The sequence below is a fragment of the Myotis davidii genome, unplaced genomic scaffold (assembly GCF_000327345.1).
Source record: "Myotis davidii unplaced genomic scaffold, ASM32734v1 scaffold173, whole genome shotgun sequence".
Lineage (NCBI taxonomy): Eukaryota > Metazoa > Chordata > Mammalia > Chiroptera > Vespertilionidae > Myotis > Myotis davidii.
This window is the reverse complement of record NW_006286303.1, coordinates 285,720-297,034: the sequence shown is the minus strand read 5'-3', so window position 1 is coordinate 297,034 and position 11,315 is coordinate 285,720. Positions and strand designations below refer to the sequence as shown.

General features: G+C 44.2%; 1 protein-coding gene across 2 annotated transcripts in view; it reads right to left on the bottom strand.

Moving 5' to 3' along the window:
* HOPX (HOP homeobox) overlaps positions 1–6,487 on the bottom strand; it is a 48,633-nt gene extending 42,146 nt beyond the window's left edge. Inside the window, exon 1 of one of the 2 annotated variants that reach the window (XM_006757786.2) lies at positions 6,169–6,487. The gene's annotated coding sequence lies outside the window, so the exon portion shown is untranslated. Of the gene's footprint in view, positions 1–2,430; positions 2,533–6,168 lie in introns of those variants that run through there. The other variant, XM_006757785.2, reaches the window with a different exon arrangement.
* Between the last annotated feature and the right edge of the window lie 4,828 nt (positions 6,488–11,315).

Here is an 11,315-nt window from a genome sequence, read left to right as displayed (position 1 = left end):
TAAACCCCAGTTCTAGCCATCTCCAAACAGTGCTATGCCACTCCCCAGGCAGTGTGTGAAGAATACATAATAAAGTGTAAACACTCCCAGGCCTAGGTTACTGAATTAAAGTTTATTTCTAAAACATTAAAAACAACAAACAGATTTCACTCCTAGGTATTGGTAGACCAGAAATTTGGAAAGGAATGAGGAAATATAAGAGCTGAAGAAGATTGTTTATGTAAATTTCCTTATGGAGAAACCACACAGGAAGGAAATGAAAATATATCAACAAAGACTAACTATCTAAGCATATCTGTCACGTCCTTAAGAATTCCAGGAAACTTCAATCATAATCTGTCTAGATAGAATGACTGGCATTAGTTCCTGCCCAGTATGCACTAAGAGATTAGAAGTGGTAGATGTCTGCCTTAGGTTGTTTTTATTTTTAAAATTTTATTGCCTGGCTGGCATGGCTCAGTGGTTGAGGTTCGACCTATGAACCCGGAGGTCACTGTTTGATTCTGGGTCAGGGCACATGCCTGGATTGCGGGCTCGATCCCCAGTGTGGGGAGTGCAAGAGGTAGCTGATCAATGATTCTCTCTCATCATTGATGTTTCTCTCTCTCTCTCCCTCTCCCTTTCTCTCTGAAATCAATAAAAAATATATATATTAAAAAATTATTATTTTAATTGATTTTGAGAGAGAGAGAAACATAGATGTGAGAGAGATACAGCAATCGCTTGCCTTCACAGGTGCCTGAACTGGGGATCAAGCCCACCACCTTCCAATGCATGGGACAACACTAACCAACTAGCCACACTGGCGAGGGCAGCTTTGTTTTTATCATAAAAGAACAAGGCAGTTCCAAAAGATCTGGCAGGGTTTTAATGTTTGGTCAATATTTTATCAAAATTACTGGAAGCAAATTACAAGAAATGATTTGAGGATGGGTAAAAATTAACTTCTCTAGTTCTAAAAGAGCTTTTATTGCTATCCAAACATGGCCACAAGCTAACCAATCACTAGGCTTTTTAGAACGTGAAACAAATAAAGTAACTTGGCCTTGTGATGAACAAGTCCCCCAGCATGTATACTGAACTTATTTTTGGCAAGACAATATAAATACACCAGCTTTCTGTCTGGACCGTCCAGATACAAAGCTTTCAATAAGGAAACTGAGTCATGGTGGGAGTGAGTGACTTGGCAGAGGCCAGAATGAGGCATGGGCAGGCCTGGGTCCAGACTCAGCTCAGCCACCAACAAATCCCAACATTTAGAGCAACTCACGTTACTGTCTTATGCATTGCCTTCCTAGGAGACCACAGAGCTCACTGCTCAGGCCATGCATTTTTGAGAATAAAAGGAGGTGCTATTAATAATCCACTGGACAACTCATCTTTTGGGTTCCCTCCTGCTTTATCTGTTTATGGGTTTTTTTCCCCCATTGATGCCCTCACCCCATACACGACCCTCCCAGGCCTTTACCACTCTATCGTCTGTATCCATGGGTTATGCATCCATTACAGCTGCAAATAAAACCCAGGTTCCTGATCACCAGCCCCACACTCTGCTCCCCAAGACAGGCTATCTTCTGCCAGGACTTATCTACACCGGAGTTCTGTGGAAGGGTGTGTTCAACGTAAGGATCCACGAAGGCACTTTCCCAGCAAATAAAAAGGACAGGCTGACCTGTACCTGCTTGCTCGTGTACTCACACGCCCCAAACCCACGTGTGTTCAGAATCAATAGCGCTGGAATAACAAATCCACACCAGGGTCATCGAAGGCAGAGGCGGCCAAGGCAGCAAGCGCCAGGAAGAGAACAGTCCTCCCCACCCCCACCCCCCACCTCGGTGTATCAGGAGAATCCCTTTTACTTGCAGCCTCAGGGCTATTCTGCACCAGCCCACCCAAGGCCAGCAGGCAGGATGGGTGTGATCCAGGGGCTGCCTCAGGATCCGCAGGTGCTGGTTTTTAAATGGGCAGGTTAGTATTTTATAAATCACTCTGGGCCACGGCCCACGCATCTGCTAACAATTTCATCTTTGCACAGCCCCATCCACCAACCCCATTCACTTGGTGCTTTAAAAGTTTGAGGAAGCCATCAACATTTTCTAAAAATGTATCCAGGTTAGGTTATGACGCGGCCTTAAAAAAAAAAGTCTATGTAAATTAAGCCATTCCACACTAAGAGAATTTGGCAGAAATTCTGTCACAGTTATACAAACCTGTTTTATCACCTGTGCAAACCCATCACTCACTTTTTAAATAAAAACATTTTTAAGTGAAACTTTGAATGGCAAAAGGAGGAAACATTTGGCTTCCAAACAGCAGCATGAAACAGATTTGGCCACCACCCCGACGCCAGCAGCCTAATCCTTCCCCCCAGAGCTGGAGTCCCCCCATCTCCTGGTGTCCCTGTCTCCTGGGGCTCAGGGTGGTGCTTACCTTCCCCGCCCCTCCTCGCTGCTGCTCTCACCAGTAAAGACGGTGCCCTCTGGCTGCCCAGCTGCCCTGGGCTCCCGGACGCCTGAGACTCTGCTTCAGCTCCAGGGAGGTTATTACACACCTGGCCACGCCCCTCCCAGAGGCGGGAGGTGCCACGGGCAGCCACCACTTGCCAACAGGAGCTGCAGCAGTCTCAGCTCTTCAATGAAGGAAAGGGCTGTCAAGGGCCCACAGTCGCAGGAACTTAGGGGGCCCCTTGCCCCAGACTGTAAGAAGGGGGTTCCTTGTCACTAAGGCAGGAAAACTGCTCTGCCAGGGGCAGCCTTCTGTTCCAAAGGAGAAACCAGGTAATATTTATAAAGCCCGTGAGAAGAATTTGTTGACATTTTAGTAACCTTAAGGTGGCTCTCCATTCCCCCCCCCCACCCCCAGAAAGATAAATTAAATGCAGCCACTTCCGATGAGGATGAATGCATTCAACAAAAAATAAACCAATTCAGAAAAAGAAATCTCTCAGGGCCCACAGTCTGTAGGGAATTCCTTATGGGATGTGATTTGAAGAATTCTACTGAAAACCCCCAATCTTGGTATATTTTCCCCCAGCAAGTTGCTTGGAATTCTGACTAGTAGAGATTATGAGTTTTGCCTGAAACTTTGATTTTCCTGATTGTCCCAAATGGTAATTACATTTATGTAACATTTTGGAAAACTCTCAGATGTGCTATCTTGCTGGAACCTACTTAATATGCCAGGGAGAGACATAACTCATTAAGCAATCTTATCTATTAACATTATAACTTTAATTAGTTTTCCAAAATGAGTAAGTAAAGTTTTGAGGATATTACACCCCGGAAATCGGGCACATTTGGGTTGGCGGAGGGATGAGAAACCATGAACAACATGGCCAGATGTCCTAGGCCGTGGGCACCCCTGCCCCCACACAGGTGCTGAGGTGAGGGACAGACAAGAAGAACAGAAGCCACAAGAACAAACTTCACCCACTCACGCTTCTGCCCGGTGTTGAGATTGGAAATCACTTTGAAAAGACCCTGTAGTGCCAAAAGGACTCACCCAATGCTGAGAACTCAGGCCAGTTCCTGAGAGAGCAAGGGTGGCTGTCCGCCAGAGCCGAGCGCCTGGTGCGTCAGCCATGATTCTTTACAGTAATTACAATCCTCTGGCTTACACTAGGTATTATGTAGGGAACAATAGGAAGCTTTAGTTTTGAAACATCCCTCCTCACCGTCCCTTCTCATGCGCTAGCACAATCCTTAAATAATGCACCTCTGAGGCTCTGAGTAATTCCTCCGGCTGACCGCCCCAGAGCATGTCTGGGTTCCAAGAATGTGCTTGAACATTCTGAACACCCCATCCTAGCTAGTTCTGGTAGTGTAGTTTTGAGGACCCAGAAGCAATGGCCTTAGGGGTCCTTCTTCCTCTGAGGTCCTGTTGCTGTCCTCCCTGGGCCCTGGTGTGTGTGGTCCAGTGAGTAGTGACCCCTCCTCTCTCTGGGCCTCACTATCCTGACCTGTGAAGTGAGGGGTTTGGGTTTTACATCAGAATCACTTGGAGAGTTTCAAAACAAAAAAATGTCAGGCTACACACCCTGGGGTTCTGATTTGATTGGTTGGAGTGGGACCCAGTCCCAGGTTCAAAACTGAATTAAATGATCCCTGGGACCTTCCAAGTTGTACAAAAATCCACAGTTCTGCCCCTGTGGATTTATTTATTGAATTAATATTTTCCAGGCATACTCATTTTTTATTTTCAGTATGTTGCATAGGATGATTTTTAGATCTGCTTTTAATGATTAAAAAAAGACCTATTGCCTGGCTGGCATTGCTCAGTGGTTGAGCGGCAACCTATGAATCAGGAGGTCATGGTTAGATTCCAGTCAAGGGCACATGCCCAGGTTTCGGGACTCGATCCCCAGTGGGGGGCTTGCCAGAGGCAGCCAGCCAATGATTCTCTCTCATCATTGATGTTTCTAGCTCGCTCTCCCTCTCCCTTCCGCTGAAGTCAATAAAAATATATTTTAAAAAAAATAAAAATTGTTTATTTTAAAAAAGATCTATTGCTCAAGTATTGTTTGTTGGGTTGTAATTGGCATATAACGCTGCAGTGTCTACAGTGTACAATCTGATACATTTTCACTTATAAGAAATGGTTATCACAATCACAATATGAACACATCCACCATCCCATTTCCCTGTGCCCTTGGTAGCCCTCCCAGCCCTCTTCCTCCTGTCCTCCTCCCCCAAGTAACCACTGATCTGTTTTCTGTTACTATCAATTAGTTTGCATTTTCTATCAATAAAGTCACACAGTGTGTACTGTTTTTTGCCTGGCCTCTTATCATTTTGTTTTTGCTGTTTAGATATCAAGCTCTTTGAGAACAGAAGCTACCTTTCATTTGTTTCCTCTTCTTCCTGGCCCCCAACTTATCTTTGCTCAGAGAAGCCCCCTAATCATAATTTGCTTGATTGAAATCAGACCTTTATGACCTTCTAACTGAGCTTCAGTTTGGTGGCTAAGAAGTGCCTGCCAGTGGGTTCAGGGTCTTAAATCAGCAGCTTCAGTTCAGTTAAAAAAAAAAAAGCAAAAATAAATAAATAAAATAAAAGCCTTGGTTTCAACTATTGAATTTAGGGCTTGGACTTCCAGCGGTCCAGAAAATGAACATCATGGTGTGTATTGGGGACACGGGGGTGGGGGGACTACCTTCAAAAGGCTCTTGGCTTTCACCAGATTCTTAATCTTAGTCACAGGTTCTTGATCCAAGCGAGGAACTATGGAATTAATGTCTTCCTTATTGTATTCCTATATGCATTTTGTGACTATGATGTCTAATTATAAATCCTCTACCATCCGCTCCCCCTCCCTCCCTTCTCTCCTCCCCCGTACCTTTATTTTGTTCTCTGTCTGCTCTGGTTATCCTACCCCTTCTTAACTAAATACACTACAGACCTTGTCGAGGGAAGTGCTACTTCATGGAAACTTTTTGCATTCCTCTTCTCTTTAAGACCGTCTCACCTAAGTTCTGTGGTATGCTGTGCCCTTTTTCCCACAATAATTCTTGTTCCACTTTACTTAACAGTTTACCTGGGTACCATTGTGCTCAAATATCACAAACCTACATTTTCTCAAAACCCCTGATCATGGGGTTCCTTTTCATCTTAAACAAGATCAATATTTTCATTTTCATAACTGATAAGTATTATGAGAACCAGCAGTAACAAGAAATAGCACTGCAAATTTACAGTCGAGCCACCTCTACTCAAACCAGAGATACCTCCCCTCCCCCCCTGCATTGAACACAAAAATATTTTAAAATGATATTATGTCTAATTTTAAACTGAGATGTAGCACAGCAATATTGGCTTTAAATGATAAACTCATGTGTAACTGAGCACAGTCATACAAGCACTGGTTTCAAAGTGTTCTTTCAGAGATAGGAGAGAGTGAGAAAAACACCTCACCTACTAGCCAGAAGGCCAACATAGACAGCCCCTCGCTCCAAATCCACCTCAACTCCATGCACGTTTTGTAATTCTTTGATATCGTACATCCCTCAGCATTCTCTGGCTCCCTGCTTGGGACCAGCTCTTAGCTTTCATTCTCCCTTACACCTCCACCTTTCCCAGCAGAATAGCAAATATGGTAAGTGGAGCATTTCCGTCGCTTCTACACAAAGTTCATTCCTCCTACATTAAAGGCAGATCTTTGAAAGTTACTTACGTGGAAGTGGCGAAGGCTGGGTTTGGAAGTTGAGTTCTCTGATGCTGGCCTGCTTAAATAGCTGAGCTGCCTGACACAGGCGGTTGACAGCACGTTATTTACGCCTGTGAGTTCACTCTCAAGCAAGGACCTGAAAAGCCTGCAGCGTGGGCAGGAAGAAAACAACTACGAGTGTGCCGAGGTTACATCGCTCTGGTTATTCAGGTTTGATACTCAGGCGGTGACTTCTGAGAGTCTCACGGGACGTTCTCAGCACTACTGATTTCTTGTTCCTGATCTACTTCTTAGCCAAGCGAGATTCTGCACCGAGATTGGATGAGAGAGATGCAGCCAAAAGAAGGAAGACACACAGGACCCTGGAGCCTTGAGCCAAGTTTCTTATTTTGAATGGGCTTCCAGTTAGATGTTTTCTCATTTCAAAGCATAGGCTTGGTGAGGCTAATTTCACAGTTCTGGGGGCTGGGTGCCAAGCTGAGAGCCTGGATAATTGCCCAATCAATGAAAAGTTATTTTGTTTTCAGGCACAGAATGTACAAATAAAGAACAGTTATAAGGAAGGGTCAGCCTAGGATGACACAATATTAGGTCCCTTTGAAAACGATTGTCACTGCTTTCCCCCAGCGTCTATACTTTCCTCCTCATTTCCCCTCCCCTTCCTTTGTTAATGAAATTCCTATCTGAGAGTTGAGAGCTCAAATAAAAAGCCAGTGTGTAAGCAAGCCTGTGGGAAGATGCTCTCCAGGGGTGAGAGGGTGCTCAGTGGTTCGTGTGACCATCAGTGGAAATGTTTCTAAGGGTGAGGGTATGTGTGTGGGTGTGGGGACCCGATTAGTCAATGTTTATCTGTAGTTTCTAGCTGAATATGGCAGTTAGTAGTCAATTGCAGAATACTAAACGCATTAAGCCGGTATGATTTCAAGAGGATGAAGGAAGGGAGATGGGGCTTGGTGAGGTCATTTACCGGAGTATCTGTGTGTGTTTGCACAGACACAGGCTGGTAAGTGCCACCCAGATATGCACGTCCTGTATTTTTCACTTCACTGGAGAAAGAAAAAGCCCGCTTGATTCTCTTGGGAACAGCAGCTGTCTGTAAACGAAGAGCAGCAATCATTCAGAATATTTCTTTCCTGCTTGGAAAAAGGGATAATGGTTATAAAACATGTGTGGGAGAAAAGTAGAGACAGGAGGCCTAGCCTACCCCATCCCTGGTTACCAGAGGAATTCTTTTGTTTCCTGCCTAATTCATTGCCTAACTTTTGACTGTTCTATGGCCAAATTTGAATTCTTGCCTCCCAGATTTCTTGAATGCAGGGTCTTGTTCATCCTTTGACACCCACAGTGCCTGGCACAAATTACTATGACAATGAAAATGAGGATGAGGATGAGGGTGACCATTATCACCCTGATCATCATCTAGAATCTTGAGAAACTGACCATATGCCAGGTTCCATGTAAAACACTTTACAGTGGGTTTCTTGTGTATTTAATCCTCACAACTCTAGGAGTTAGTTTTTTATTATCATCATTTTAGGGCTGTGGAAACGGATTCTCAGAATTTTTCTTTTTTGATTCTCAGAAATTTTAAATCACTTCCTCAAGATCACAGCAAGTGGTAGAGGTAGAATTTGAATCCATACCTATCTGCTTCTACAGTCTGAGTTTTCACTCAGGACTGATTTGAACAAACACCAAGAAAGTTGCCTATGAATATTTTCACCTATCCTTATTTCTTTGCTTGTTATCACCTATCTTCCAGAATGTGACATCCATGGTCTCAATGACCTTGCCTGACTTGTCCACACTGGTGAACCCCGCACTCTGCACAGTGTATGACACATCGTAGGTGCTCAATAAACATGTGCTATTTGGTCATTTTCTAAATCCTTTGAAGGCTATGTAACCCCAGACAGAGGGCCTGGCATTATCAAAGTCTCACCTTGGTTCAGACACATTTCTTTCCCTCTTGTATGGTGTGTTTGCTTCAAGCTGTTTCTCTTTATCCAGCGTATTATGGAGATGAAACTAAAGGTGGCAAAAACCATAGAGCAGCTTTACATCACTTAAGAATTCTAGGATTTCTAGGTAAGATGGCAGTGTAGGTAAACATGGTACTCACTTCCTCCCACAACCACATCAAAATTACAATTAAACTACAAAACAGCCATCATTCAGAACCACCTGAAATCTGGCTGAAGGAAAGTCCTACCACTAGAGAATTAAGGAAGAAGCCACCTCTAGATTGGTAGGAAAGTAACATCAGAGGAATGGCAGCATAAAGGTGCATCTTTTCCTCTCCCCCTGACATTTCAACAAGTTAACCATCTATGATTCAACAAAGAAATTCCTGCTCAACACAGATACATGCCTGAGAGACCCACACACGGAAACATCTAAAAATGGGCATAGGGGCATAAACGGGGAGATGAGAAGGGAAGATGGCCCACAGACACAGCCCTGCAGCTGGCAGCTTGCGACTCGTAGAGAACATTTTATGAATGTAACCTCAAAGGCAAGGGAAGTAAAGGCAAAAATAAGTGAACGGGACTATGTCAAACTAAAAAGCTTCTGCACAGCAAAAGAAAATGACAACAAAATAAAGAGGCAGCCAACCAGATGGGAGATTATATTTCAAACAGTAGCTCCAACAAGGGTTTAATTTCCCAAATTTATAAAGAACTCATAAAACTCAACAACAAAAAAACAACCCAATCAAAAAGTGGGCAGAGGACCTGAAAATACACCTCTCCAAAGAAGACATATGAACTGCCAATAGATATATGAAAACATATTTAACCTCACTGGCAATTAAGGAAATATAAATAAAAACTACAATGAGATACCACCTCACACCTGTTAGAGTGGCCATTATCAATAAGACAATCAATAACAAGTGTTGGAGAGGTTGCAGGGAAAAGGGAACCCTCATTCACTGCTGGTGGGAATGCAGACTGGTATAACCATTATGAAAAGCGGTCTGGCGATTCCTCAAAAAATTAATAATAGTCCAGCCAACATGCTCAGTAGTTGAGTATCAACTATGAACCAGAAGGTCACAGTTTGATTTCCAGTCAGGGCACATGCCTGGATTGTGGGCTCAATCCCCAGTGTGGGGCATGCAGGAGGCAGACAATCAATGATTCTCTCATAACACAGATGTCTCTATCTCTCTCTCCATCTCCCTTTCTCTCTGAAGTCAATAAAAATATATATATTTTAAAAATTAAGAATAAAGCTACTATATGACCTAGAAACCCCTCTCCTGAGTTTATACCCAAAAATACTCAGTCATGTATTCACAAAAATATGTACACCCCTATGTTCATTGCAGCACTATTCACAGTGGCCAAGACATGGAAACAACCAAAGTGTCCCACAGTAGAGGACTGGGTAAAGAAGTTGTGTACATGTACACAATGGAACACTACTCAGCCATAAGAAAGGATGAAATAGCACCATTTGCAACAACATGGATGGACTTTGAGAACATTATGCTAAGTGAAATAAGTCAGTTAGAAAAAGCTAAGAACCATATGATTTCACTCATATGTTGGGATATAAACTGATACTCAGGAACACCAACAGCAGTGTGGTGATTAGAGGAAAGGTGGTGGGGGGAAAAAGAGGGTCTTAATATAAGGTGACTTTGGGTGGTGGGCACACAATGCAATATACATATCTTGTAATGTAGAAACCCACACCTGAAACTTATATGTTCATGTTGACTAATGTCACCCCAATCAATTTAATAAAATAATAAATAACATAAGACTGGTAGGAGGGGTGAAGATGCAGAACAGGCTGGTCCCACACCCACGTGTGGCAGATAAAAATGAGGAGGGATATCTTGGCTGCAGAGGTATCCCCTGAGGAGTGAGGGTTTCCAGCCCCACACCAGGGTTCCAGTGCAAGAAGAGAAGTCCCCATAAGGTCTGGCTCTAAAAACCAGCAGGGATTGAAGCTGAGGGAGACAGAGGCTACTAGAGTCCTAAGCAGTTCCTCTTAAAGGGCCTGTACATAGACTTACTCAGACTCACACTCTCTGAGCTTCAGAGACAGATAGGAAGGGACATGGGCTTTCTCCTTAGTATCTCTTTTTGTTTGTTAGAGGGAATAATCTTTCTAGAAGCTACTAAAAAAATTCCAGTTTTTTCTCCTTGCTGAAAACTGGGCCAAATGACCACCACATTGGTTAGACCCATCATTTGCAAAAAGGAAGTGAATCAGGTTGATCATGGTTCATTCCATGGGTCCAAGAGAAGGATCCACCTTCTCCAGACAAGTTTTGTGGTATGTGAAACAACACAGGATTCAGTTAAGAGAGAAGAAGTAGAAAAGTGCTACCAACAGCCAATCCAAGAAGTCCTTTAAAGTCTGATAACCTAACTGCTTTATTGCCTGGCCACCAATCTTAGCCATTGCTACTGGGTTTCACTATATCAGTTCTCTGTTTCTGTGCATTTTGTTTTTAATAAAAAACGTTTGCCTTGGCTCTGAGCAAAATTAAAACTATTTCAACAACCCACAATTAAGAGAAGTAGCTGGTCACAGTGATCTTTTTCTCCAGGTGTAAATGCTAGGTCTTTTCTCTTTTAAAATATATTTTTACTAGAGGCCTGGTGCACAAAAGTTTGTGCACTCAGGGAGGTCCCTCAGCCCAACCTGTGCCCTCTCACAGTCTGGGGCCCCTCGGGGGATGACCACCTGCTGGCTTAGGCCCACTCCCCAGGGGATTGGGCCTAAGCTGGCAGTCAGACATCCCTCTGGCAGCCCGGAGCCCTCGGGGGATGTCCACTTGCCAGTGGGGAGCAGGCCTAAGCTGCAGTTGGACATCCTTAGTGCTGCTGAGGAGGTGGGAGAGGTTTCCACCACCACCGCTGTACTGGCAGCTGTCAGCCTGTCTTGTGGCTGAGCAGAGCTCCCCCTGTGGGAGCGCACTGACCTCCAGGGGGCAGCTCCTGCATTGAGCGTCTGCCCCTGGTGGTCAGTGTGTGTCATAGTGACCAGTCATTCCCAGTCATTCTGCTGTTAGGGTCAATTTGCATATTACCCTTTTATTATATAGGATAGAGGCCTGGTGCATGGGTGGGGGCCAGCTGTTTTGCCCTGAAGGATGTCCCGGATCAGGGTGGGGGTCCCGCTGGAGTGCC